A 26,864-nucleotide genomic window follows, 5' to 3' on the forward strand; every position below is an offset into this window, starting at 1 on the left:
ACAGCCTATTTTTTAGGAGTGCTGAAAATAGTGGTTTCAGGACCACAATTCCAACAATTGAGTTCATAAATATAACTATTTAATATTTTCAAGTTAAATATAATAATATAGTGAATCCTGATTCGATAAAATTGTTTCAGTTAGACACAATACAAGTGGTTAGTATTGAAAGTCAATGGTTTTGGAAAATAATGTATCGGGACTTCATTTTTGAAAGTCGAGCTCTTAAATATTTCCACTAAATATTTACGAAGCTATTATATAGGTGAATTAAGGTTTGGTCTAAAAATTTTGGTGTTTAAATAGTTAATTAAGGAAAAAAGACTAAATCGTAAAAGTTGAATTCTATTGAATTATATTCCCTAAAAGGGTAGATGATAATTATTGCAAGCATTTAGGTGGTAATTATCCACTTTTGAAGATAAATGGACGATTGTGGCTTGGTAAAATTGTAATTTACGTTAAAAAATTATAAACTAAAAATTATAATTAAAGTAAAACAAATAAGTTCATTATCATCCATTTTCATTTCTTTCTTTCTCAAACTGAAACTAAAAATACTAAGGAAGCCATTTTTGGAGACTTACATTTTACCAAGCTTAAGTTTCTTGTATGGTGAGCTTTTTCAATCCTGTTTTTAGTAAATTTTATGTTTTTGAGATTGTTGTAACTCAATTTAGCTAAATCGTACCTCCATTTTTAAAACTATTAAAGATTTTAAAAGTTACCATTAATGTTTTTAAGCTTTTTGAATGGCAAATGATAGCTTTGTAGGATTGGAATTATTTCAAGAATATTTGTTAAGTGATTGTTGTTAGTTTTACATTTAAGGACTAAAATGAGAAATTGATGAAATTGACATGAAATTTATGTAAATTTAGATTTTATAGGGTTTTAGAAGGATATACTTGAAACCAGAATGAAAAATGAAGTCCTTGTGTGAAGGATATGATAATATCGATTTTAAAGACTTAATTGAATAAAATGTAAAAATTCAAAAAAAATAGTGTAAAATGAAATTAAAATGTCATATGCATATATTGGAGTGTTATAATGTAATTGGAATTGATAATTTGAATTTAACTATCATATAGATCAAAGATCAGATCAAGTTATTGATAATCGAGAAAAAGGGAAAACTGCAGAATAGTCCTTACATTTTAATTCGTTAACCAATTGTATTAAGTAAGTTCATACAATTTTTAGTCATTATAAATTTTGATTAATTGTGTTATAAATACTTATATATATACTTAATGAATCTTGAATGAAATAACATTTATATAGAAGTTGAGTTTGGACTTAAATGAAAGGTATTTAGATATGTATGGGGTAATTAAACTATGTCTAGAGTATTTCATGATATTGAAATGAATTTGATACATGACTTAGTATTGGAAGTGTTGTGATAGGATGAATGTCCTAAATCCTGATTAAGTGCTCTTGATAGTACTTTCGTACTCCTAATAGCACATTCGTGCTCCTGTTGGCAGTACGGTGCTCCTGATAGCATATTCATGCTTTTGTTTGCTATTCATTCTCTTGATAAGGTAAGTTAATGTGCATGCTTTATATGAACTTGATAAACTTTCATAAAGCTTACTTGTTTTGTTTCTTGTTTCTTATAGTTGACATTTTGCGGAACACAACCATTGAATCTCCTTAAAGCTCACGTTATCCAACATCTGACTAGGTAGTTAATTAGAATGATATTTTTTGTTATGTGGCATGTATATAGACTAAATGTAGTGTTGTCTTGGGAAGAAATAATGTGACCCTTGTTTTATTTTCAAGGTTTATAAATGTGTAAATGTATGCTTTAGACTTGTATAAACATGCTTGGATGATGAACTCTTGATGAGCATGTGTGCTAGATGTGATTTTGGGATTTAGTATGTTTCAAAAAGGTTGAGATGAATATATTTGGAATGAATGTATATTGGTAATGAAATTGATAGAATGGAAAGGTATTATATGTTTGAAAGTGAATAGGATAATTGATGGAATATGTTGAATGTGTATCATCTTGTTGTGAAAAGGTGCCTTTGAGGCATATTGGTTAGAAGACTAGGAATTGATTGTATATACGGTATGTTATGAGTTGTGTTAGGAAGCATATAATGAGGTAATTTAATGGTTATATAGATGTTTAATCGCGATATTCGTGTGACAGGTTTTAAATACTTATAATGAATCATTCTTGAGACTAACTATTATCACGATGTAGGCAGGTGTACCTATTGAATAGTAGTATAGTTTTAGCAGAACTGGATTGTCGAACCCAAAGGAACTAAAAGTACTAGTAATAACTGTCTTTTTATTATCTAGCCTAAAAATAATGGGGTTTTGTTTTAAGTAACTAATTATCAAAACTAAGAATTCACAGAAAGTAGAATTGGGGGATTACTTTTGGAAAATGATTGAATTAAGACAATACCTAAGGAAAAATCCACCTAGACTTTACTTGTTATTCTGGCTCCGAATCGGACGATTTATTCATTTAACTTGTTCCGTAGAGATCCCTAAGTTATGTTATTATCCCTATTCAAGACTAATAACGTCTAATCCCTAGATTGAATAATTAAGACTTTTCTCTAATTAATACCCTAGGGTTGCATTAACTCGATCTATGGATCCCCTTATTAGGTTTCACTCTAATCCGGCAAAATCTTGTCACCCTATCTCTAGGCTCGCAGTCAGCTCCGCTTAATTATGACAAATGTACTATTAGACAGGGTCTATTCCTCCTATGAATAAGAGCTTATCTTGAATCAGTATCCTGGGATATCAAATCAAGAATTAAGAACACATAATTAAGAACAAGTTAAATATTTATCATACAATTAAGAAAATAATAACAAGATTCGTCTTAGGTTTCATTCGCCTTAGGTATTTAGGGGATTTAGTTCATAACTAAAAAGAAAAGCATCTCAAAAGAATAACGAATACAAAACACAAAGAAAACCCAAAACTCATGAAGGGAAATTGAGGGGAGATCTTCACTCTTGATGATGATTCCAGCTTCTGAGATGGAACAATCGGCTTTCTTCGAGTAATTCATTCCTCCCTCTCTGTGTCTCCTCCATTTCCTCTTCCTTTAGGTTGTATTTATAGGCTTTAGAATGCCTAAAAGCCCTCAAAATTAGCTTTTTTCGAATTGGACTTAGCTTGGGCTCAGTACAGACACGCCCGTGTGACACGTCCATGTGAGTCGTGCTTCGGTTCTGTCAAATTGACATGGCCATGTGGTTTGCCTGTGTGAGGAAGTCCAGGCTGTGTTGATTTCGTACTTTGGCCCATTTTCTCCGTTTTTGGGCCGTTTCTCGTTCTTTTCGCTCTCCTATGCTTACCTAAGTATAAAACATGAAATTAAGGCATTAGGAGCATCGAATTCACCAATTCTAAGGAAAAATCATCCATAAAATGCGTTAAGCATGGGGTAAAAATATGTATAAATTACGGCTTATCAATGTTGAATAGATAATATGTTAAGCTTAGAAATAGATAAAATTCAACATGATATGGATGAATTGTCATATTAATGGTTTGTTAAGAAATGGTAATAGAAATCCTTTGAATTGATATTCATGTTTTATGGTTTAGTACCAATATATGTCATTATGGTAGAATTTAATTTGAGTACGAATTGTGTTTTCAAACTTATGGTTTTTAACCATCTAGAAAAGAGTATCGATACTAGGGATTAAGGTATTGATAATTTTCTCTCAAAATCTATACTTACAAAAAGGTATCGATAAAATGATTTTGAACCAAAACTCACAAATTTGACAGAATGTTAAATTTGGTATCGATACTCACAATAAGTATCGATAATTTTTTTCTAAAACATCGATACCTTGTTAAGTGGTATCGATACCTAAAACTAATATACTATAAAAATGGTATCGATAATATTTTTAACATCGGTACTTGTTACAAAAATATTGATACTTATTTCCTCAGTATCGATACATAGTTCAAAGTTTTGAAATTTTATAGATTGGTCCACATTCATGCTCGTATATGATCTATTGTAGCTAAAAGTTTGATTTAGTCTCATATTCATTTGTAATTATTAAATTGTATATACATGAAATGATATGAAGTTGGAAATTGTTTATGAATGTTTCGATATGTGTTGTAGCATCCTGTAACCCGATTCCGTCGATCGGGTAAGATAAGGGATGTTACAAGAACTGGTATATACCGAAACCAATCTATTCAATACACCTAATGCGTTGTGTTAAAAATTTGTCTAAAGCAAGTGCACCCATCAATTAATAGTATAGCTACAGTGATCAAAGATATCGTTCCCACGAAGAATAAGAATACTAGTAATTACCGTCTTTCTATTATTTAATTGATAAATTCTAGTGAATGATTAAAAGCTATAATTAACTAATGAACACAATAAATAACGAATCATGAAAATAAACAATTAACAACCAAGAAGCTAGACTATACCCAAGAAATAATTTACCTAGATTTCATCTGTTACTATCAATTTATATTACACAATTTATTTACTTAGTATCTTGATCCATAGAAATCCTTAAATTATGTTAATATCTCTTTCGAAAGTAAGAGCAACTGACTCTAAGTGTAACGCCCTAACTTTCTTATTTCTATTTTTGTGAGTTTTTGGCACAAATGTGTATCTACTTCAGTGGTTAAGTGTTCTGCGTATGTATGTGTGTGAGTTCTTGGGTTCAAGTCTCACATTTCCTAATTTTGTTATTTTTGGAATTAAGCTTTACCCTTGTTCAGTGGGCTTATATTAATTACCGGTAAATTCATATCAGAATGAGCCTGCTGGTTCGAGTGGTAAGGGAGCTGGTGTGTTGATGGTTCTATGTTCAAATCCTCGCACAAACGTGGGTAGTATTTTTGCTCAATTTTGTGGTAGAGTTTTGGTGGAAATTAAATTCTGAGGTGGTTGGAATTGAAGTGTTAGTAGGAAGTTGAGGAATATCTAATTTGTTTTATTTTACTTTATTTTATTTTTCCCAAAATTCTCTCTGCGTTTCTAACGTTTATTCTTTCCATTTTCTCTTCCTTGCTTTTCTTTCTTCTTCTTCTTCGATTCTCTGTGGTTCTCTGTTTCCTGTTGGATTTTCTCGGTTAATCATCGCTATTGCGTTCTTGATCCCTGGTTTGACTGGTAAGTGATCTTGTTCAGCCTTTTACTTTTGGTTGGGGTCTAGTAATGTCAGTATTTAATAGCTAAGTGATGAATTCCATGATTAGGAGAAGGTGGTGGAGCGGGTAATCGCACTCCAACGTCTTGATTCGAGATTGTGGACGTTTTGTAAGCAGTAAGTCGGTTTTGCTTATTTGTGTAAAACATAATAAATGTGTAGTTTGGTTGCTAAAACGTGTAACATACTCTATTTTTAGGGTTTTGAAGGCTCGAGAGTGGTTTCGCATCACATTGATACCAGGTGTGTTCCCAAAATGCAAAAAATTGAGTTTCGACGAAAGCTGAAAAACTGCACTGTTGATGTAACGCCCCAAATGTTATATTTTTTGTTTCTATAAATTTAAGAGATAAATGTGTATTTACTTCAGTGTTTAAGTGTTCTGGGTGTGTGTGAGAGGTTCCAAGTTCAAGCCACAACTTGGGTAAATTTTGGCTTTTCCTTGAATTAAGCCTTAACTTTTAGGCAGCAAGCTCATATTAAAATACTTATAATTTCATATCAGAATGGGCCTGTTGGTCTGGTGGTTAAGTGGAGTGTTGGTATGATGGAGGTCTTGTGTGAGCGATGGAATTTAATTTTGCTCGGTTGATCGAAGGAGTTTCGGTCAAATAAGAATTCTGAGAAGTGGGTTAGAGGGAGAGTGAAATTAGGGTTCTGGGGATATCCATGATTTTGTTTTATTTTCTTTTCTTTTTGAAAATTTCCCTCCTTTCTCCCTCTGTCGAAATTTCCTAAACCACTCAATCGTTTCTTTTTCTTCATCTTTTCCTTCTCTGCTCCTGCCTGCTGGCGTTTTTTGCTTTTTTGTTATTTGCTATTCGACTTTCCACATTTTGTCGTTTCTGGTAAGTTTAGTAGGTGCTTTTCTGTTTGGGTTTTAGAATCGTTAAATAGGTTATCTTTTATTTCAATTTGGTAATATATGGGTATTTGGCAGCAACGAATCCAGAAGCTTAAGTCTCTACGCTTGCGGAGTTGTAGTTAGTCGTTTAGAGTACTGGAGTAGGTGGTAAGTGCTTGTTTTATAGTTGTGGTTGATTTCGAGTTTCAGTTTATTCGGGTGTAAAGACTAAAATTGAGTGTTGCAATGTTGTGTGTAAGTTCGGGAGTGCTCGTAGCTATTTTAGCAATGTAAATGACACAAGTGTGTACCCGGAAATGCAAGAAACAAGGTTTTAGCGAAAGTCGAAAACCTTTCTGTTGACGCCATATGACCGTGTGGAAGCACACGGGCATGTGATCGATGAGCTAGGCCGTGCGCATAGGACACGGGTGCATGACACGGCCGTGTGATGGTCGGTGAGGCCGTGTGTGACATACGGGCTCGAACTATTGGGCTGTGTGGGCCACACGGGCATGTGGAATTTAGGGCCAGGCCATGTAATCCACACGGCCAAGGCCATTTGGGCCGTGTGGGCCACACGGGTGTGTTGGCCCACACGGGCAGGCCACATGGTCGTGTGAGTCCAAATTTTTGAAATACTCTAAAAGGTTGCTCAGGTCGCCCAAGTCGACTGGGACCTACTGTAGGGTCGGTAAGAGTTACTTGACCCCTAACTACGTGATCTGACTATGTATATATGTGCCTTAGCATGTACACTGATTTGTATATATGATCTGTTAATTGCATATTTTCATGTCATGTATTGTATGCTGCATTGCATCGGGGTTGGGTTAATGTTTATTGAGGAAGTATTCTGAAAGACTTCTAAACCTGATATCTGGCAGCACAGCTGTAATTATCTAATTATGTGTCGCATTTGGTACAACATAGTGTGTAGGGATGGGTGGGTCGATTTTGTCCCTAAATGGTGTGTAAGGTTAGACGGAGTTGGTGTGTAGAGGCTGATGGGTAGGACTCTATTTAATCTGTTCTATTTTGCATACTGTATCTAAGATGAGCCAAGGCCCTAATCTATATATATCTGATTCTGCATCTAGGTGGGCTAAGGCATACACTGAATTCTGTAAGGGCTCCAGCCTAGACTGATTATGATTATGAGATAATATATGCCTGTATGCATGATTTCTGTAGGGATTACATACTGAGTTGCGAAAACTCACCCTTTTTTATTCTATTTAATCTGTATAGGTAATCCCCAGACTTGATGGATCAGTGAAGCGGGGGATTCGATGGTGGCCACACGTAAATTTTTAGACTATTTTTTTCGATTATATCTAGTTTTTATTACGTATTTGGGGTTTTTGATGTAATTTTGGACTTGGACAGTTTGGTTTTAATTCGGGACTTTATACGGTATTATGATTATTTAAAATGCAACTCATCAAAACACGATTTTCCTAAAAATTAAGGTTTTCGTAAATATAAACAATTTTACCTAAAACTAGTTATTTGGGTTTCAAAAGCTTTCACGTAAAAGAGATGTTTGAATCAAATCAATTAGGATTTGGTTTCTCGAACTGAGTAAAAGTTAATAAAATGAACAATTTGAATGTCATTACATTTTCTAAAACACTTTCATGTGACTTCTTTAGATCTGGCCATAACGTCCAGGCCAGGTTTGGGGGGTTACATCTAGTGGTATTGATAGGTGATATTCGTGACAGGTTTTAAATATTTATAGTGAATCGTTCTTGAAACTAACTATTATCACGATGAAGGCAAGTTTACCTATCGAACAGTAGTATAGTTTTAGCAAGACCGATTATCGAACCCAAAGGAACTAAAAGTACTAGTATCAACTTTCTTTTTATTATCTAGCCTAAAAAATAAAAGGGTTTTGTTTATCTAACTAATTAATTAAACTAAGAAATCACAGAAAAGAAATTTGGGGAAAATACTTTTTGGAAAACTCGATTGATTAAGACAATACCTAAAGAAAAGTCCACCTAGACTTCACTTGTTATTTGACTCTGAATCGGATGATTTATTCATTCAACTTGTTCCGTAGAGATCCCTAAGTTATATTATTATCTTTCTCGAGACTAACAACGTCTAACCCTAGTTTGAATAATTGAAATCTCTTTCTAATTAATGTCCTAGGGTTGCATTAACTCGATTTATGGATCCCCTTATTAGGTTTCACCCAAATCTGGCAAAATCTTGTCACCCTATTTCTAGGCGCGCAACCAACTCCGCTTAATTATGAAAAATTTACTCTTAGACAAGGTCTATTCCTCTTCTAAATAAGACCTTAACTTGAATCAATATCCTGGAATATCAAAATAAGAATTAAGAACACATAATTAAGAACAAGTCAAATATTTATCATACAATTCAAATAATAATAACAAGATCCGTCTTAGGTTTCATCCCCCTTAGGTATTTAGGGGTTTTAGTTCATACTAATGAAAGAAAACATCTCAAAAGAATAAAAATAACAAAACATAAGAAAACCCAAAACTCCTGAGGGAGTTTGAAGGGAGATCTTTAGTCTTGATGGTGAATCCGGCTTCTGAGATGGATCGATCGGCTTTCCTTGAGCAATTCCTTGCTTCCTCCTCTCCGTCCTCCCTCTTCTCCTCTTCTAGGGTGTATTTATAGGCTTTAGAATACTTAAGAGCCCTTGAAATTGGCCTTTTCCGAAAATTGGACTAAACTTCGGCTCGATAGGGACACGCGCCGTGTGACACGCCCGTGTGCGATTGCTTAAGGCCATGGTCAAGGCTGTTAAATGGGCATGGGCGTGTAATTTACCCGTGTAAATTGTACTTTAACCTTGCCAAAGGGACACGGCCGTATGGTCTGTCCATGTGAGGAAGTCCAGGCCGTGTTGATTTCGTACGTTGGCCCATTTTCTCCGTTTTTGGCCCGTTTCTCGTTCCTTTCATTCTCATATGCTCACCTAAGTATAAAACATGAAATTAAGGCATTAGGATCATCGAATTCACCAAATTTAAGGAAAAACCATCTATAAAATGTGCTAAGCATGGGATAGAAATATGTATAAATTACGGTTTATCAAATACCCCCACACTTAAGCATGTGCTTGTCCTCAAGCAAAATCCTCAACTCATAATCAAAAATAAATTCTTCTCAACTTATAATTTCTATGGATAATATCTCAAAATAATCCATAGATAATCATACATTGAAAATTCAACTGAAAAAACATCAAAATTTCAAACATTCCAAGTTGAGCATTTTATCAAGAAAATATAGGTGTCTCCCCTCATCTAAGTAATTACCTTTGATTCAAAATATCACAGAGTTTCACATCCTCACTAAAGATTCACTCAAATCACTCAAGGTGTTTAAGGACAATAAATGAAGCACTCAATAGTCAATAATAAAAAGTCATTACCATAGGCTTGCATGAAAATCAAATCTCCACCACTATATATTGAAATGAACATCAATCAAAAGGTCTTTAAAGGGTTGTAACGTGGCTTTGGTTAGGGAGTGTGGTCACAAGCTAAAAGAAAAGGTTAGAGTCAAGATTGATTTGAAAAATTGCCTAACTAGAAAAAATAATTAAACATCAATTGAGTACAAATGAGCTTCTTCTCAGAAGATGGAATTTAGATACTACGGCTCAACACTACCGAATTACTACTAATATGTAAGTATGAATGTCTTTTTTTTAAGAACAAGTCAAATACATAGAAGAGCAAAGCATAGCTAAGCAATTAGTTCAAATCAAATTTCGACAAAAATAGGGATCAAATTAGGGGATTTTAATAATAATAGTTTATGGGTTAATATTGAGGGTAAATCAATTAATGGCTTGTTAGCCTCAAAGGGGTTTACTAAGGGTTAATTATGAAGGTAGACTTTTGAGGAGTGAATGGGTTAAACCTAAGTGCCTTTATCATTTTGACATATCAAATCAAATGGTGTGGTCTTGACATGCATAGTCAAGCAAGTTCTAGAATAACAATTCAATACTGACGCACTCAAAGCAACAATAAAAGTGAGCATGAAAGAAATAATAGATGCTCTAAAGGCTCAAAATCTCACAAAAATTACCGCTTTTTGATGTTTAAACCTGTGAATTTCAACTCAAGATAATACCTAAACTTGGGAGAAACAACCTTTAAAATTTTAAATTCAAAAGTCAACTTATCATGCTTGATTCTTTAATATCTTAAAGTTTAAACAATCAATGCATGAATGCCTAAGTTTTAATTTAAGACATATTAATAGAAATTATAAATTAATCAAAATTCATTCTAATCATGGCATGAGAAGATCACATGAAAAAAAGACACAATTCAGAGATTTCTAATGACGATATGAAAGACCTCCCTACACTTAAGATGTACATTGCCTTAAATGTACAGAGATAGATATATTGAAAAAGATAGATTGATAATCATAAGATAGGGAGAGAAGTGAAACTTCCTGAATGATGAATGAACTCCTTGAATTGGGGTTATGGAGAATAATCAGCCAAAGCAATGATGAGGGTGAAGGAGGATACTCCGGTGGTGGTAGTGGTTAGGTTCCACAAATGCTGCGCCAAAAGAATATTATTTCTCAAGTTAGCTATGGTCGTGGTCGAGCAGGGCATGACAGTCATGGAGAACCTTTCTTAGTGGAGTTTCAAGTTCCTGAGTAATAGTGAGCTTTGGAGCTCTTTATAACTTTGATAGAATCAGGAACTCTAAGGAAGCATAATTACTCGTAATGAAATAGCTGAAATTGAAAATTGTAAAATCTCAAGCTAAAATAGCATAAACAGGAAATAAAAAGTAATTTCAAAATATAAAGATAAAACTGAGATAGATAATAGGTGTTTATAGGGAAATTGAGGCATACGGCCATGAGGCACGCCCGTGTGTCTTCGTTTCATCCCGTGCGTTTCATGGTTTTAGAAATTGGGCACAACGGTGCTCTTGGCCATGTTGCACGACTGTGTCAATCTTCGTTTGCTTCTCTCACGCCCATGTATGTAGGCACACGCCCGTGTTAAATTGACAAGTTTGCCCACGTTTTCAAAACACAGGCTTGTGACACGCCCGTGTTATTTTGGCAGTTTCGCCCACGGCCATGCCGCACGGCCATGGCAACTTATCGCATCCCGTGTTGGGGGAAATTTTGTCCTGTTTTCACATGGCCTAAGGCACACCCGTGTGCCTGGCCGTGTGTGCTTTAGAAAGCCTGCGTTCCATGAGTCGGTTAGTATGTTAGATGTTAAAACTAAAATTTAAAGAAATTAATATTGTTACTGCTCGGGTTTCCTCCCGAGAAGTGCTTATTTATAGTCTAAGCTCGGCTTGCCTCTTTGGTGTGTGATCATGGTGGATCGAGGAGTTTACACTCCTCATCCCTGCTATAAATTTTATCAACATAAGGTTTAAGACGAGTACTATTTACCTTGAACGTGCCAAATTTGGGGTGATTTACCTCGACTATACCGTATAGAAAAATGCTAGTTACCGTAATAGGAGTTTCTTCATTCGGTTCAAAAGTGGCGATTCGAGGGTCTACTGCATCTAGTAGTACTTTGTCTCCAACTTGAAGTTGATTTGGTGAGGCATTGAGCTCGTTCTGGCGTAGTTTTGGTTTATCGTGTTTTATCGGTTTAAATGTCAGCCATTCATCTAACTCCTCGATTCCTAACCTTCATTTTTCATGGGTAGATTCTTTCTTGTGGATTGAACATGGCTCATGTGTGTCCTTCAAACTTATTTCCTGCAAAATAAGTTGCACTGTATGATCAGTCTTAGTAGAACAATTTTTACAATCACCTTCAATTTTCGATGTGTTGTTCGGGTTGCGAGCTTGAAGGTTGATTGTTTCGTCTCCTACACGAAGTGTGAGTTCACCTGTGCCAACGTCAATAATTGTTCTAGCAGTTGCTAAAAAGGGCCTTCCTAAAATTAAAGGAATATTACTGTCCTCTTCCATGTCTAAAACAACAAAATCAACTCAGAATATAAATTTGTCAATTTTAACGAGTACGTCTTCAATGATACCCCTAGGAAATCTGACAGTTTTATCTGCTAATTGAATGCTCACCCTCGTTTGTTTGGGTTTCCCTAGACCTAGTTTCTTAAACAAATTGTAAGACATAACATTGATACTAGCCCCTAGATCAGCCAACACATTATTAACATCTAAACTACCAATAAACAAGGAATCATAAAACTTCCTGGATTTTTTAGTTTTTGGGTAGCTTATTCTAAAGAATGGCTGAGCAAACTGCGTTCAGCTCCACATGCGACCTTTCATCTAACTTTCGTTTATTTGCTAGAAGCTCCTTTAAAAATTTCACTGCGTTCAGCATCTGCGAAAGTGCTTTAATAAACGGTAGGTTAATATGTAGTTTCTTTAAAAGTTTAAGGAATTTACCAAACTATTCGTCTGAGCGGTCTTTCCTTGTCGCATTGGGGTATGGCAGACAAGGTTTATATTCTGTACTTACTGATTTTTGTTCGTTTTGGCCTACCTAATTCTTACCTTCGCTTACTGATCGCGAGATTTCGTGATAGGTTTTAAATATTTATAATTAATCATTCTTAAACTAACTATTATCACGATGTAGGAAAGTGTACCTATCGAACAGTAGTATAGTTTTAGCAAGACCGAATTGTCAAACCCAAAGGAACTAAAAGTACTAGTAATGACTGTCTTTTTATTATCTAGCCTAAGAATAAAGAGGTTTTGTTTTAATTGACTAATTATCTAAACTAAGAACGCACAGAGAAAAGAAGTAGGGAATTGCTTTTGGGGAAAATCGATTGACTTAAGACAATACCTAAGGAAAAATCCACCTAGACCTTACTTGTTATTCTGTCTCCGAATCGGACGATTTATTCATTCAACTTATTCCGTAGAGATCCCTAAGTTACGTTATTATCCCTATTCAAGACTAATAACGTCTAATCCCTAGATTGAATAACAGAGAGTTTTGTCTAATTAACACTCTAGGGTTGCATTAACTCGATCTATGGATCCCCTTATTAGGTTTCACCCTAATCCGAAAAAAATCTTGTCACCCTATGTCTAGGCGCGCAATCACCCTATGTCTATTCCTCCTCTGAATAAGAGCTTGTCTTGAATCAGTATCCTGGGATATTAAAACAAGAATTAAGAACAAGTTAAATATTTATCATACGATTCAAAAAATAATAACAAGATTCGTCTTAGGTTTCATTCCCCTTAGGTATTTAGGGGTTTTAGTTCATAACTAAATAAAAAAACATCTCAGAATAATAAAGAATACAAAACATAAGGAAAACTCAAAACTCCTGAAGGGAAATTGATGAGAAATCTTCAGTCTTGATGATGAATTTGGCTCCTGAAATGGATCAATCGGCTTCCTTTGAGTAATTCCTTACCCCCTATTCTCCGGCCCCTTTTTCCTCCTCCTCTAGGGTGTATTTATAGGCTTTGGAATGCCTGAAACCCCTCAAAATTGACCTTTTTTGAATTGGACTCAACTTGGGTTCGGCAGGGACACGCCCGTGTTCGATCACTTCAGGCTGTGTTCGAGCCTGCCAAATTGACACGGCCGTGTGGTCTACCCGTGTGAGGAGGTCCAGGCCGTGTTGATTTCGTACTTTGGCCCATTTTCTCCTTTTTTGGCTCGTTTCTCGTTCCTTTCGCTCTCCTATGCTCTCCTAAGTATAAAACATGAAATTAAAGCATTAGTAGCATCGAATTCACCAATTCTAATGAGAAATCATCCATAAAATGCATTAAACATGGGGTAAAAATATGTATAATTTACGGTTTATCAAATAACCCCACACTTAAGCATTTGCTTATCCTCAAGCAAAATTCTCAACTTATAATCAAAATAAATTCTTCTCAACTTATAATTTCTATCGATAATATCTCACATTAATCCATAAGTAATCATACATTGAGAATTTAACTAAAAGATCATAAAAGTTCCAAACATTCCAAGTTGAACATTTTATTCATGCAAACATAGGTGTCTCCCATCATCTAAGTAATTACCTTTGATTCAGAATATCACGGAGTTTTACATCCTCACTAAAGATTCACTCAAATCACTCGAGGTGTTTAAGGACAATAAATGAAGCACTCAATAGTCAATAATGAAAAGTCATTACCATAGGCTTGCATAAAAATCAAATCTCCACCACTATAATTTAAGATGATACATCAATCAAAAAATCTTTAGAGGGTTGTAATGAGGCCTGGTTAGGAGGTTTGGTCACAAGCTGAAAGAAAGGGTTAGAATTGAGATTGAATTGAAAAAAAAATTACCTAATTAGAAAAAGAGTTAATCTTCACTTGCGTACAACAGAGCTTCTTCTCAGAATATGGAATTACAGATATGCATACATAGTGCTTTTTTTTAAGAACAAGTTAAATAATATAGACTAACTATTAAGAATAAAACATGGCTAAGCAATCCATTCAACTCTAATATCGACAAAAATAGGGATTAATTTAGGGGATTTAAATAATAATGGGTTAAAGGTTAATATTAAGGGTAATACAAGAAATGACTTGTTAGGTTCAAGGGGGTTTACTAGGGGTTAATCGTGAAGGTAAGCTTTTCATGGCATGAGTGGGTTAATCCTAAGTGCCTTAATCATTTTGACATATCAAATCAAATGATGTGGTCTCGACATGCATAATCAAGCAAGTTCTAGAATAACAGTTCAATACTGACGCACTCAAAGCAATCATAAAAGTGAGTATGAAAGAATTAATAGATGCTCAAAAGGCTCAAAAATCTCACAAAAATTATGGCTTTTTGATGTTAAAAACTTGTGAATTCCAATTCAAAGTAATACCTAAACTTTGGGGAAATAACCTAAGATATTGAATTCTTAAAAATCAACTCATCATGCTTGATTCTCTAATGTATTAAAGTTTAAACAATCAATGCATAAATGCCTATGTTTTAATTCAAGATATATCAATCAAAATCATAAATCAATTAAAATTTATCCTAAATATGATATGAGAGCTTTTTAAGAGAACAAGACAGTCATTCAGGGATTTTTCTGATAAGGAAATGAATGCCCTCTCCACACTTAAGATGTACATTGCCCTCAATGTACAAAGATAGGTATTATAGAATATAAAAATAAGATAGGGAGAGAAGTGAAACTTCCTGTATGATGAATTCCTCGAACTAGAGTTTTGAAGAGTGATCGGTTCGAGAGTAGAGGAGGATACTCCAGCGGTCGTAGAGGTTCATTAGTCCATAAGTCCTGCGCCAAAAGGATATTATCTCTAGTGGTAGCTATGGTCGTGGGAGAGCAGGACATGGCAGTCGTGGAGAACCTTTCCCGGTGGAGTTTTAGTTCCTATGCGATGATGAGCTTAAGAGCTCTATATAACTATGATAAAATCAGGAACTTTTTAGGGGATATTAGGAAGAATAATTACTCATAAAGAAAAACCAAAATTGATAATTAAAAATAAAATTCTAAAATCTACTAAAAAATAAAAAATAAAAAAATAAAAAGTAGTTTTAATAAAAATTAAAAACATAAAATAATAAATAAATGTTTTTAAACATCTTCATCACTGGATGGTTCGCGAGGTGGGACTGGCGATGATATGTGGATGTGCTGACAAATTTGCTATAGAGTAGCATCAATGTTGTCAAATCGTTGAAAACACTGTTGCTCGAATCGAGTGAGGCGCTCAGAGATGTCAGTGTATGAAGCCGCTGCATGAACTGGACGAGAGGGTGGTGGTCGCTGAGTCGGTGGGTCTTCGTGCTGCGGGGGGACATCATCAGGAATGTCCTTATAGGCCTCCTCCTCGGTAGATTGGGCGAGACGATATTGGGGAGGGTAGGTTCCTCGGTGCCTCTCGATCGTCCTCATGTTAAGCATGCTCAAGATGCCTTGTGAAGACATCTGGACGATGAGGGTGAGGGATGATTCTTGGGCCGCGGTGTTGAGGAGCTCGAAGTGTTGCGTCAGTCGAGTCACGTAGGGGCCAATGGAGATGACCCCCTTCCAATGCCGCTCCGTCTGGTGCTGAATCGCAAGGGCGATGAAATAGGAAAGGTCGATGACTTGCCCTTGTGACATGTACCATAAGAAGTAGATGTCGTGGGTGTTGACGACGTCAGTGCTCTCTCGCCTCCTTGTAATCGTGTGAGCTAAAATGATGTGTAAGTACCTCAGGGATGGTGGGAAAACTGATGCCTTGGAGCGGCTAGGATTGTAGGAGGCCGTGCTAGGGGCCAAAGTATGCCAGCACTTCGAGGAAAAGAAATGTATGTGATGATTGAGAGCATGTTGTTCATTCTCCTCCTTGAACTCCTCCGTATATAAGCCTAGTGCAGCACTAAACTCTGGGACGCTTAGCTGGCGAATTAATCTGCCTAGGCGAAATAGAACTGTGCCGAGATCATCATAGTACGTCATTACGGTCTGAAGATGGAACGTTGAGCATAGTTCCATCGTGAGATCAAGGTATGTCGGTTCGATAATCCCAAAGAATAGCTCTCAAGGGTCGATGGTTAGGAAGGCTCGAATCGAATCAACCAACTGAACCTGTTCTACAGCAACCCAATCGAAGCAGCGACCTGCAATTAAAGGTCGGGCCCAAAGTATTTGGAATAGTTCTTCTTGAGGCCCTCGGGGAACTGTAGGAGAGGGTGACGAATTTTTACGGTAGGACCCGCGGAAGAGGACGCTCCCTTCCTCTTCTTTGAGGCAACTACGGCGATTTTCTTTCCTCGTGAAGATGATATCAAAAGCCTGTAATATAAAGAATAATAATAATAGATAAATGAATGCGAATAAAAGGCATGAATTTGGAACTATTAATATGAAGCAAACTCAACCACAATAATAATGAGAATGAGAATAGAAATGTAATGGGTATGAAGTTTTCCTAATCTCAATTTAACACGGAATGTATGATAACTAACTTAGGAATGCAAATTTTATGATATACATTGGCATGGTAATAGCATGAGAATAAACATAGTAATGTCATTGGTATAATGTATTCCTACTAACTTGATTTAACACAAAATGTATTATAACTAACCTAAGAATGCAAATTAAATGATCGAAAAATGAAAAATAGTTCAAAAGATATGAAGTTTATGTTGATAATAAGCATTAGAAATAAGTAAAATAGAAGTGAAAGGAGTAAACAAATGCTAAGGGAAAGAGATTGAGTGTCAAAAATGAAGTGGGAAGCGGCGCACGGGCATGACAGGGAGGCCGTGTGGAGTTGTAGCGGCTAGGGTTAGGGTTTTTGAATGGGGAAGAAAGTGAATAGTGCGGGGAATTTATAGATTTTGGGCCACATGGCCAAGGCACATGCCCATGTTCCCCAATTTCAGCCCGTGTGATTCGCGAATTTCAAATTTGGGCACGTCTGACATTTAGTACACGCCCGTGTTCCTCAGGCGTGTGGATTCACACGGCCGTGTCGCACGGCCATGTCTAACTTCGTTCGCTTATCCCACACCCTTGTGTGCAAGCCTCACGTCCTTGTTAATTTAACAGGTTCGACCACAAGTGTTTCACGCGTTGTTTTGGCAGGTTTTCCCATGGTTCTTCCACACGGGCATATCGCACGCCCGTATTGTTTTGGTAGGCTCGACCACGGCCATATCGCACGGTCGTGGCGTTTAATTGTAGCCCGTGTTGGGGAAATCTTTTACCCTATTTTCACACGGCCTTCAGCACGCCCGTGTGCTTGGCCGTGTCTTTGTGGAAACACCTGTATTCAAGATTTCTATTAATAAGTTAGGAGTTAAATACCAAAATTTAAAGAAAGTAATATTGTTAGTGCTCGAGTTGCCTCCCGAGAAGCGCTTATTTAGAGTCTAAGCTCGACTTACCTCTCCAGTGAATGGTCATGGTGGTTTGAGGAGTTTATACTCCTTATTCCTGCTATCAATCTCATCAAAATAAGGTTTTAATCGGGTGTTGTTTACCTTAAAAGTGCCGAACTTGGGATGACTCACCTCCACCGTACTGAATGGAAAAATGTTGAGTACCGTAAGAGGGATTTCCTCATTCGGTGTGGTAGTGACAATGTGGGGATCTGCGGCATCTAATAAGACCTTATCACCAACCTTAAGTTGATTTGGAGAGGTATCGGGCTCATTTTAGCGTAGTTTCGGTTTGTCAGGTGTTCTTGGTTTGTGCGTCCGCCATTCCTCGAGTTCCTCAATTTATAATCTTCGATCTTTATGAACAGGTCCTCTACTGGTGCTTGAGAAAAAATTGTGTGCTTCCTTCAGACTCATTTTTTGCAAAATAGGTTGCACCATATTGTTAGTTTTAGTAGAATAGTTTAAATGATCACCTTCAATTCCTGATGTGTTGCCAAAATTGCGAGCTTGAAGGGTGATTGTTTCGTCTCCCACTCGGAGTGTGAGTTCACCTGTGCCAACATCAATGATGGTTTTAGCAGTTGCTAAAAACGTCCTTCCTAGAATTAAGGAAGTGTTGCTATCCTCTTCTATGTCTAGAACAATAAAGTCAACAGGAAATAAAAATTTATCGATTTTAACTAGCACATCTTCAATAATGCCTCTAGGGAATCTTATAGTTTTATCTGCTAATTGAATGCTCATCCTAGTCTGTTTGGGTTTCCGGAGACCCAGTTGCTTAAACATTTTGTAAGGCATGACGTTGATACTAGCCCCTAGATTAGCTAATGCATGATTAACATCTAAACTACCAATTAAGCAAGGAATAGTAAAGCTCCCTGGGCCTTTTAGTTTGTTGGGTAGTTTATTTTGTAGAATGGACGAGCAAACTGCGTTCAGCTCCATATGCGATGCCTCGTCCAACTTCCGCTTATTTGCTAAAAGCTCCTTTAAAAATTTCATTGCATTTGGCATCTACGATAGAGCTTCAATAAACGGTAAGTTAATATGTAATTCTTTTAAGAGTTTAAGGAATTTACCAAATTGTTCATCTGAGCGGTCTTTCCTTGTCGCGTTGGGGTATGGCACATGAGGTTTATATTCGACAGTCACTGGTTTGTTTGTATTTTGATCTACCTCACCTTGACCCTTGCTTACCACAGTTTCTTGCCTCGGTTCTGGTTTAGGCTCAACGACTCATTCGTCATCTTGAATATTAATTGCGTTGAGTTGCTCCCTTGGGTTAAGTTCTGTATTACTTGGCAAACTACCTTGTGATCGTTGGGAGATTAGTTTGAAAAGCTGGCCTATCTGAGTTTCGAGGCTTTGGATCGATGCTTGTTGAATTTTAAGTGCTGTCTCGGTGTTCTGAAAATGGGTTTCTGACACTGATATAAACTTTGAGAGCATCTCTTCAAGGTTTGTCTTCTTTTCCTATTGGTAGGGTGGTTGTTGGTAGTCTGGAGGATGTTGTGGTCTTTGATTTCCTTGATCGCCCCATGAGAAATTGGGGTGGTTCCTCCAACCTGCATTATAAGTGTTACTATATGGATTGTTTTAAGGTCGAGGATTATTACCCATGTAGTTTAATTGCTCGTTATCCATGCTGTGGCCGTAAGGTTGGTATTCCAAATGGTTTGTTCCACCGCTACTTGCTTCCCACTGCATTACTGGGTGAAACTATGAAGAACTAAGAAAACTACCAATCTTTTTATTCAAGAGTTCTACTTGATTAGAGAGCATAGTGACCGAATCGATGTTATAAACGCCGGCTGTTTTCGTTGGCTTTATCCTCATGACTTGCTACTGATAGTTATTCAGTGACATCTCCTCTATAAACTCATAGGCATCTTTCGGTGTTTTATTGTTAATGGTTTCACCCGCCGCTGCATCAACCATTTGCTGAGTCAAAGGATTCAGACCATTGTGAAATGTTTGTACTTGGAGCCAAAGCGGTAACCCATGGTGAGGGCACCTTCTCAGAAGGTCCTTGTATATCTCTCATGCATCGTAGAGTGTTTCTAAATCCATCTACACAAAAGAAGAGATATCATTATGTAATTTAGTCATTTTAGCCGGCAAAAAATATTTTAGTAAAAATTTTTCGGTCATTTGTTCCCAAGTAGTAATTGACCCCTGCGGTAACGAGTTCAACCACTGTTTAGCTTTGTTCCTTAATAAAAAGGGAAACAACCGAAGGCGTATGGCATCATCAGAAACACCATTAATTTTAAATGTATCGCATAGTTCTAAAAAGTTGGCTAAATGAGCGTTGGGATCCTCATCCTGTAAACCATCAAACTAAACAAATTGCTGTGTCATTTGAATAGTGTTAGGTTTTAATTCAAAAGTATTTGCAGCTACAGCAGGTCTAACTATGCTTGATTCAGTTCCTGTTAAAAAAGGTTTAGCATAATCATACATAGTGTGTGGAGCAGGATTTTGATTAACCGCAATTGCAGGAGGTAGCTGATTGCCTTGGTTTTCAGCCATCTCTTTGGTTGGGGGTTGAGTATCGTCTTCTTACTCGTTCTCCGTGTATCTTAAGCTGCGCCTTATTTCTCTTTGGTTTCTATGAACTGTACGATCTATTTTTTCATCAAAAAGTAATGGTCCCGACGGGTTTCTTCTAGTCATAAATTATAAAAACCTGCCAAGAGAAAGAAATAGTAGGTTAATAAATAATAATAATAATAATAATAAAATTAAATTAAATTGTAAGAAAAATAAATGGTTAAAGTAATAAAAATTGATTGTTCCTAATATCTTAGTTCCCCGACAATGGAGCCAAAAACTTGATTGCGAGATTTCGTGATAGGTTTTAAATATTTATAATTATCGTTCTTGAACTAACTATTATCGCAATGCAGGCAAGTGTACCTATCGAACAGTAGTATAGTTTTAGCAAGACCGGATTGTCAAACCCAAAGGAACTAAAAGTACTAGTAATGAATATCTTTTTATTATTTAGCCTAAGAATAAAGAGGTTTTGTTTTAATTGACTAATTATCTAAACTAAGAACACACAGAGAAAAGAAGTAGGGAATCGCTTTTGGGGAAAATCGATTGAATTAAGACAATACCTAAGGAAAAATCCACCTAGACCTTACTTGTTATTCTGGCTCCGAATCGAATGATTTATTCATTCAACTTGTTCCGTAGAGATCCCTAAGTTATGTTATTATCCCTATTGAAGACTAATAACATCTAATCCCTAGATTGAATAACTGAGACTTTTCTCTAATTAACACTCTAAGGTTGCATTAACTCGATCTATGGATCCCCTTATTAGGTTTCACCCTAATTCGGTAAAATCTTGTCACCCTATGTCTAGGCGCGCAATCAACTCCGCTTAATTATGACAAATGTACTCTTAGACAGGGTCTATTCCTCTTCTGAATAAGAGCTTGTTTTGAATCAGTATCCTGGGATATTAAAACAAGAATTAAAAACACATAATTAAGAACAAGTTAAATATTTATCATACGATTCAGAAAATAATAACAAGATTCGTCTTAGGTTTCATTCCCCTTAGGTATTTAGGGGTTTTAGTTCATAACTAAATAAGAAAACATCTTAGAATAATAAAGAATACAAAGCATAAGGAAAACCCAAAACTCCTGAAGGGAAATTGAGGAGAAATCTTCAGTCTTGATGATGAATCTGGCTCCTAAGATGGATCAATTAGCTTCCTTGGAGTAATTCCTTACCCTCTATTCTCCGCCCCTTTTTCCTTCTCATCTAGGGTGTATTTATAGGCTTCGGAATGCCTAAAAACCCTTAAAATTGGCCTTTTCCGAATTAGACTCAACTTGGGCTCGACATGGACACGCCCGTGGCTCACGCCCGTGTTCGATTACTTTAGGCCGTGTTTGAGCCTGCCAAATTGACATGGCCGTGTGGTCTGCCCGTGTGAGGAGGTCCAGGCCGTGTTGATTTCGTACTTTGGCCTATTTTCTCCATTTTTGGCCCGTTTCTCGTTCCTTTCGCTCTCCTATGCTCTTCTATGTATAAAACATGAAATTAAAGCATTAGAAACATCAAATTCACCAATTCTAATGAGAAATTGTCCATAAAATGCATTAAACATGGGGCAAAAATATGTATAATTTACGGTTTATCACTTACCACCGGTTGTGGCGTTGTTTTTACCACTAACCTTTCATCATCTTGAATGGCAATTGCGTTGAGTTGCTCCCTTGGGTTAGATTCAGTGTTGCTTGGCAAGCTACCTTGTGGTCGTTCTGAAATCAACTTGGCGAGCTGTCCAATCTGAGTGTCGAGCCTCTGGATTGATGCTTGTTGATTTTTGAATGCCGTCTTGGTATTCTAAAAATGAGTCTCTGACACCGAGATGAATTTGGTTAGCATCTCCTCAAGGTTCGACTTTTTCTCCTGCTAATATGGTGGTTGCTGAAAGCCTGGAGGGGGTGGTGGTTTCTGATTTCCTTGGCCTCTCCATGAAAAATTCGGGTGATTCCTCCAACCTGCATTATACGTATTGCTATAAGGATTGTTTTGAGATCGAAGATTATTACCCATGTAATTTAACTGCTCGTTCTCCATGTTGTGGCCATCAAGTGGGATTCTGAATTACTCGATCCACCTCCATTTGCTTCTCACTGCATTATTGGGTGGACTTGTGAAGAATTAAGAAAACCATCAATTTTCTTATTCAAAAGTTCTACCTGATTAGAGAGCATGGTGACCGAATTGACGTTATAAACACCGGCTGTTTTCGTTGGCTTTGTCCTCATGACTTGCCACTGATAGTTATTCAGTGACAACTCCTCTATAAATTCATAGGTATATTCAGGTGTTTTATTATTGATGATTCCGCCAGCAGCTATGTCAACCATTTGTCGAGTCGAAGGATTCAGGCCATTATGAAAAGTTTAAACCTGTAGCCAGAGTGGTAACCCACGGTGAGGGTACCTTCTCAAAAGGTCCTTGTATCTCTCCCATGCATCGGAGAGTGTTTCTAAATCCATCTGCACAAAAGAAGAGATATCATTACGTAATTTCGCTGTTTTAGCTGGCGAAAATTATTTTAATAAAAACTTTTCGGTCATTTGTTCCCAAGTAGTGATTGACCCCCGCGGTAACGAATTCAGCCACTGTTTAGCTTTTTTTCTCAATGAAAAAGAGAATAACCGAAGGCGAATGGGGTCATCAGAAATGCCATTGATTTTAAATGTATCGTAGAATTCTAGGAAATTTGCCAAATGAACATTTAGATCTTCATCCTGCAAACCATCAAATTGAACAAACTGTTGTATCATTTGAATTGTGTTTCAGTTCAAAATTATTTGCGGCAATAGCAGGTCTAACTATACTCGATTCAGTTCTTGTTAAAGTAGGTTTAGCATAATCATACATAGTGAGTGGAGCAGGATTTTGATTTACTGGATTAACAACAATTGTAGGAGGTATCAGGTTTTCCTAATTTTCAGCCATCTCCTCGGTTGTGTTTTGAATATCGTCTTCTTGCTCGTCCGTTGTGTATCTTAAGCTTCGCCTTATTTCTCTTTAGTTTCTGCGAACTGTGCGATTGATCTCACTGTCAAAAAGTAATGGTCCTGACGGGTTTCTTCTAGTCATAAACTATAAGAACCTTCCAGAAAAAGGGAAAAAGAAGAATTAGTGATAAAAATTAGAATAAAATTTAAATTGCAGTAAAATTAAATATCTAAAGTAATAAAAATTGAGTGTTCCTAATATCTTAGTTTCCCGACAGCGGCACCAAAAACTTGATACGTGATATTCGTGATAGGTTTTAAATATTTATAGTGAATGTTCTTGAAACTAACTATTATCACGATGAAGACAAGTATACCTATCGAACAGTAGTATAGCTTTAGCAAGACCGAATTATCGAACCCAAAGGAACTAAAAGTACTAGTATCAACTTTCTTTTTATCATCAAGCCTAAAAAATAAAAGGGTTTTGTTTATCTAGCTAATTAATTAAACTAAGAAATCACAGAAAAGAAATTTGGGGAAAATACTTTTTAGAAAACTCGATTGATTAAGACAATAACTAAGAAAAATCCACCTAGACTTCACTTGTTATTTGACTCTGAATCGGACGATTTATTCATTCAACTTGTTCCGTAGAGATCCCTAAGTTATATTATTATCTCCCTCGAGACTAACAACGTCTAACCCTAGTTTGAATAATTGAAATCTCTTTCTAATTAATACCCTAGGATTGCATTAACTCGATCTATGAATCCCCTTATTAGGTTTCACCCTAATTCGACAAAATCTTGTCACCCTATCTCTAAGCGCGCAACCAACTCCGCTTAATTATGACAAAGTTACTCTTAGACGGGATCTATTCCTCCTCTGAATAAGAGCTTAACTTGAATCAATATCCTGGAATATCAAAACAAAAATTAAGAACACATAATTAAGAACAAGTCAAATATTTATCATACAATTCAGATAATAATAACAAGATCCGTCTTAGGTTTCATCCCCCTTAGGTATTTAGGGGTTTTAGTTCATACTAATGAAAGAAATTATCTCAAAAGAATAACAATAACAAAACATAAGAAAACCCAAAACTCCTGAGGGAATTTGAAGGGAGATCTTTAGTCTTGATGGTGAATCCGGCTTCTGAGATGGATCGATTGGCTTTTCTTGAGCAATTCCTTACTTCCTCCTCTTCGTCCTCCCTCTTCTCCTCTTCTAGGGTGTATTTATAGGCTTTGGAATGCCTCAGAGCCCTCAAAATTGGCCTTTTCTGAATTGGACTAAACTTGGGCTCGACAGGGACACGCGCTGTGTGCAATTGCTTAAGGTCATGGTCAAGGCTGTAAAATGGGCACGGGCGTGTGATTTACCAGTGTAAATCATTCTTTGACCTTGCCAAAGGGACACGACCGTATGGTCTGCGCATGTGAGGAAGTTCAACCCGTGTTGATTTCGTACGTTGGCCCATTTTCTCTATTTTTGGCCCGTTTCTTGTTCCTTTCACTCTCTTATGCTCACCTAAGTATAAAACATGAAATTAAAACATTAGGACATCGAATTCACCAAATCTAAGTAAAAACCATCCATAAAATGTGCTAAGCATGGGATTGAAATATGTATAAATTACGGTTTATCAAGTATCAGAACTGATCGCGAGGTTTCGTGATAGGTTTTAAATATTTATAATTACTCGTTCTTGAACTAACTATTATCGCGATGTAGGCAAGTGTACCTATCGAACAGTAGTATAGTTTTAGCAAGACTGGATTGTCAAACCCAAAGGAACTAAAAGTACTAGTAATGACTATCTTTTTATTATCTAGCCTAAGAATAAAGAGGTTTTGTTTTAATTGACTAATTATCTAAACTAAGAACACACAGAGAAAAGAAGTAGGGAATCGCTTTTGGGGAAAATCGATTGACTTAAGACAATACCTAAGGAAAAATCCGCCTAGACTTTACTTGTTATTCTGGCTCCGAACCGGACGATTTATTCATTCAACTTGTTCCGTAGAGATCCCTAAGTTATGTTATTATCCCTATTCAAGACTAATAACGTCTAATCCCTAAATTGAATAACCGAGACTTTTTTATAATTACCACTCTAGGGTTGCATTAACTCGATCTATGGATCCCCTTATTAGGTTTCACCCTAATCCGGCAAAATCTTGTCACCCTATTTCTAGGTGCGCAATCAACTCCGCTTAATTATGACAAATGTACTCTTAGATAGGGTCTATTCCTCCTCTAAATAAGAGCATGTCTTGAATCAGTATCTTGGGATATCAAAACAAGAATTAAGAACACATAATTAAGAACAAGTTAAATATTTATCGTACGATTCAGAAAATAATAACAGGATTCATCTTAGGTTTCATTCCCTTTAGGTATTTAGGGGTTTTAGTTCATAACTAAATAAGGAAACATCTCAGAAGAATAAAGAATACAAAACATAAAGAAAACCCAAAACTCCTAAAGCAAAATTGAGGAGAGATATTCAGTCTTGATGATGAATCCGGCTTCTGAGATGTATCAATCGGCTTTCTTGGAGTAATTCCTTAACCCCTCTTCTCCTTCTTCTATTTTCTCCTCTTCTCAGGTGTATTTATAGGCTTTGGAATCCCAATAAGCCCTCAAAAGTGGCCTTTTTCGAATTAGACTCAACTTGGGCTCGGTAAGGATACGCTCATGTACGATTACTCCAGGCCGTGTTCGAACCTGTTAAAATGGCACGGGCGTGTGCTATACCCGTGTGAATCGTGCTTCAATTCTGCCAGATCGACACGGCCGTGTGGTCTGCCCGTGTGAAGAGGTCCAGGCTGTGTTGATTTTGTACTTTGGCCTATTTTCACTGTTTTTGGCCCGTTTCTCGTTCCTTTTGCTCTCTTATGCTCTCCTAAGTATAAAATATGAAATCAAAGCATTAGGAGCATCGAATTCACCAATTCTAATGAGAAATCATCCATAAAATGCATTAAACATAGGGTAAAAATATATATAATTTACGGTTTATCAAGAGCCAAGTTGTAAAACTCGACTGTGGATTTAGTTTTAAAGATTGGTTTTAAAGAAATGATTTGTAAATAATTTGAAATATTTTCTTGGAATAAGTTTGTGGCACACCGAGTCTCTGGCCCCGCTCCTGTAAGTTTTCTGAAACTCTATTTAGAATTGTCTAAAAATATGATTAGAATATTCTGAAACTACTTTAGGTAGTATACCATACTGAAAACATTCTAGAAAGTGTAAACTGAAACCAGTAGTAAGACTACGATTCATGGTAACAGACTCTAAACTTTTAATATTGTATTGCATAAAATATTTGTTAATAAAATATCGAAACTGTTAACTAATCCATAAAATTTGTAATACAGATAAATTTGGTTAGACAATGAGCGCACGAGGTATTCTCAAACGTGGTATTAGAGGCCGAGGTA

At 36.4% G+C, this 26,864-nt stretch overlaps 2 non-coding genes across 2 annotated transcripts; both read left to right on the forward strand.

The window, feature by feature from the left end:
• The first annotated feature begins 19,907 nt into the window (after positions 1 to 19,907).
• On the forward strand, positions 19,908 to 20,013 carry LOC121208707 (small nucleolar RNA R71). Its single transcript, XR_005903837.1, has one exon. It is a non-coding gene; the product is annotated as a small nucleolar RNA R71 (small nucleolar RNA).
• A 2,854-nt stretch (positions 20,014 to 22,867) lies between these two features.
• Positions 22,868 to 22,974, forward strand: LOC121208698 (small nucleolar RNA R71). The gene has a single exon (XR_005903829.1). It is a non-coding gene; the product is annotated as a small nucleolar RNA R71 (small nucleolar RNA).
• Positions 22,975 to 26,864: the final 3,890 nt, after the last annotated feature.

Source organism: Gossypium hirsutum, chromosome A10, assembly GCF_007990345.1.
Source record: "Gossypium hirsutum isolate 1008001.06 chromosome A10, Gossypium_hirsutum_v2.1, whole genome shotgun sequence".
Lineage (NCBI taxonomy): Eukaryota > Viridiplantae > Streptophyta > Magnoliopsida > Malvales > Malvaceae > Gossypium > Gossypium hirsutum.